Source organism: Limulus polyphemus, unplaced genomic scaffold (assembly GCF_000517525.1).
Source record: "Limulus polyphemus unplaced genomic scaffold, Limulus_polyphemus-2.1.2 Scaffold882, whole genome shotgun sequence".
NCBI classification, from domain to species: domain Eukaryota; kingdom Metazoa; phylum Arthropoda; class Merostomata; order Xiphosura; family Limulidae; genus Limulus; species Limulus polyphemus.
Window position 1 is genome coordinate 254,718 of NW_013666492.1, and position 3,340 is coordinate 258,057.

At 33.1% G+C, this 3,340-nt stretch overlaps 1 protein-coding gene across 1 annotated transcript in view; it reads right to left on the reverse strand.

Annotated features, from left to right (window-relative positions):
* LOC111086148 (glucoside xylosyltransferase 1-like) overlaps positions 1 to 3,124 on the reverse strand; it is a 25,457-nt gene extending 22,333 nt beyond the window's left edge. The window contains exon 1 of the mRNA XM_022387831.1: positions 2,980 to 3,124. The gene's annotated coding sequence lies outside the window, so the exon portion shown is untranslated. The remainder of the gene's footprint in view (positions 1 to 2,979) is intronic.
* Positions 3,125 to 3,340: the final 216 nt, after the last annotated feature.

Consider the following 3,340-nt stretch of genomic DNA (forward strand, 5'->3'; position numbering starts at 1 on the left):
CCTAGGAAGACCAAAGGGAAGTCTCCTAAGTTGTCTTCTCCATGGGAAGGCCCATATGACATAGCGGATCGTCTCTCAGACGTGACTTTCCAGGTAAAATGCGGTCGGCGAGGTAAACCAAAAGTGGTGCATGCCAACAGGCTTTGGCGTTATCACGGTCCAGGACATTTCAGCTGGGACGAAGTAGGCCACAGAACAAATGACACTGCTGAAGACGTGGCACCTGAAGAAGCCACTGTCGAAGAAGAAACTCTACTCAGTTTTGAGAAGGGAAACGATGAAGCTCTTGATGAAGTTACTACCACTGATGTGACTGTTACCGATGATAGAACATTTCCTGATGAAGTAGATGAACCCCACGTGAAGCAGAAGCCAACGAGACGGAGACCAGTACGGAAGAAGATACGTCCCGTAAAATTAAGCAGAATTACAAACACAAAATTACAATTCAACAAAGTCTCTCCCACTACTCGTATATTGCGGGTCGAACTCCCTAACTACCAGGTCATGCAGACCTTCATTCATTGATAACTCCATGGTATATTAATGACGTTTCAATTTTATTAAGTAACATAATGTTTGGCATTATATCCTTTTTTTAAGTAATTTGAAAGTTCAAAAAGCAATCACGTTAAAATGAGCTGAGATAATACTTTCAAAAAAATGTTTTAATCTGAGCTATAATTCCCTGGTACATTTGTTTGTATTATTATACATTACTATTTTTGTGGTAAAATAAAATATTTTTGTCATAAAACTGAAGTTAATGGTCTTTTCACTTTGCATCAGGTATGGTTTCTGTACATAGTTAATGTGGTTCTTGTGGTATCGATTTCAAATTTTCAGAGATATTTCTCCATAACACGCACAAGTCTAATTAATTAGTTTCGGGCGTGGCCTAGTAATTAGCGTGTTGAGCTGTGATTCTGAGGCTCTATGGTTGGCGTCTCGTTGCCACAAAATTGTGCCCTTCACTTTAAGGAAGGCTGTGGCTGCTTTATGAGAGTGACTATCAAATCCCTCTATTCAATTAAAGTAGCTCAAAAGTTTTGTAGCTTTGTACCAATATCCGAAACAAAACAAATTAATCAAACATGAGTGTCACTGAATTTTATCGGCCATTTGTTTATATATCGGTTAGGAAAATACGCATGCGCAGTTGACCACCATTAATCTCGTCTAAGAATGACAGTGGTAGTGAGAGTTAACGAAATTCCACAGAGCTACCAATCTCAGGTTTATATATGTTTCTGCATACACATACATGGGCTTGCCTGTGCGACAACTCATTAATAGTCATTAATAGTTCATTAATTAATGAATCTTGCTCTTGGAATATACTCTACGTGAAATATACAAAAATAAAATCACACCGAATAAAACAAACATGTCTAAATTTTTCAGTGAAAAAGACTCGTCTGATTTTTTTAATGTACACGTAATTCTGAGCGTTTTTCTTCTCAATTGGTATTTTTGTCGATGTGGTAAATAAAATGACCTACTTCTTACACATACTGCCCAGAAAAATTGTTTTTAATAATTATCTGGTTGCATAGTGTTGCTTATATATACGTAGAGAGAGTATTCTTTTTTTCGTACATGCAACTGTGTGATTTTATCAAGAGTGTTTTAAGCAATACTAGGAATCTAGATTCGTACATAGAAAATAACGCTGAAATGTTTATGTACAAACAATCATTTAATAAATAAAGGTTGAATCACTTATTATACACAAAATTATCTCAAACAGCAGCATAAGTTAGAAAATCAGTCAAAACAGAACGAGAAAATGCGCCCATAATTTCTGCTACGTCAATTTAATATTACCCAAATATTGTAATTTTTGTTTACAGCTATGGTCAAAAGTTTTGCATCAACCTAGAATCTTAGGAATGAAACATCATTACAGAATTATATGAACATACGTTATATATTTTATTTAACATAATTGAATCAAAGAAACTACAAAATTATATCACAAAATTTACAGGAAACCATAATAGTAATACTTAGTACTTGTAGTACGTTCCCCAGTTTTTCAATACTTCCTTAAAATTCTCTCAGACATGGACACAAATAAGGCGCTGAAGAGTCGAGTTATTCTTTAAATTCAACAATGCAGCCTTTAAACGTAACATTATTCGTCAGTTTATATTGGATTTTATGAAGCAAAATAAAATGCTTCTGGAGTTGTAGCCGTAGATAGAAAAATTGATACTCTTTCGAAATCAAAGCGCCCTTTTCTCATTTTGAAGTTTTTAAAAGTACTGTAATTAACCTAAAAATTCCCCATTTGTACCCCGAACACCATTTAATAGTTTAACAGAACTGATATTATGGACTGGCGTTGCGACTTGCTTTTCGATAAATCAATAGAAAATGTTTTGGAAAGATTAAGTGAAACAAGATTTATGAACTTATATTTATTCTATTTATATCTTATTTCGCTATGATGAAATAAACAATTACAAATAATTTATTTATACAGTAAAAAGCATGTAATATTTCATGGTAGAAATGCTGCAAAATATATGATTTTACAAATGCTGAGACGAAATATGAAAACTGACGATACACCAATCTTAAAACGTCATATCCGGAATATAAATATTTTCCTTTAAATGATCCAACTAACGTTTATTTTAGTATTAAAGCTAAATCTTACCAGAAACTGATTATAATCTACTCATAAAATTGTACTTTACAATTCGATAAATATTTCCATTCCTCGCAAAATTATCAAGCTTAAATTTTGTATTCAACTTGCAGAAATGAAATTTTATATATTTGTTTATATACTTACGTTCAGAAATTATATGTAATTATATACTTATAATACTTTGCAAACGAAGTACAGTTTCTTCAATTGCAAAACAGTCACAAATGATGAAAGTTTGAAGAAAAGGAACTGTTTATACAGATAGATGGTTATTAATGAAAGTTAATACGGTATTCAAACATGCTTAAAGAAAGACTTACTTCTTTCCAAAGTTCCTACTCGTGATGGTATTCACATCCTCATAGTTGCGAGTTTCATCACCCCGAGGCAGGAAAGATAAGTTAACGATATTTAGATAGAAATAAGTCAGTGTTAGAGTAAAAAGTCCCAGGAAGATTACTTTTTTCTGCATCTAAGAACCTTCACCTGAAAAGTAATGTAAATTTACTGTTAATTATATTTTTTATAAATGTCGAGATATTAGTTCAGTAGCTGGTATGTTTCTGTTATCGAACTAGAAAGATGAGTCGAACCTATTCAAAGATCAACGTAGGCACAGTTTTGTCACAGTTGTTATGAGAGGAATCCAAAAATATGACAAGCAAGCTGTGCATCCTAGGT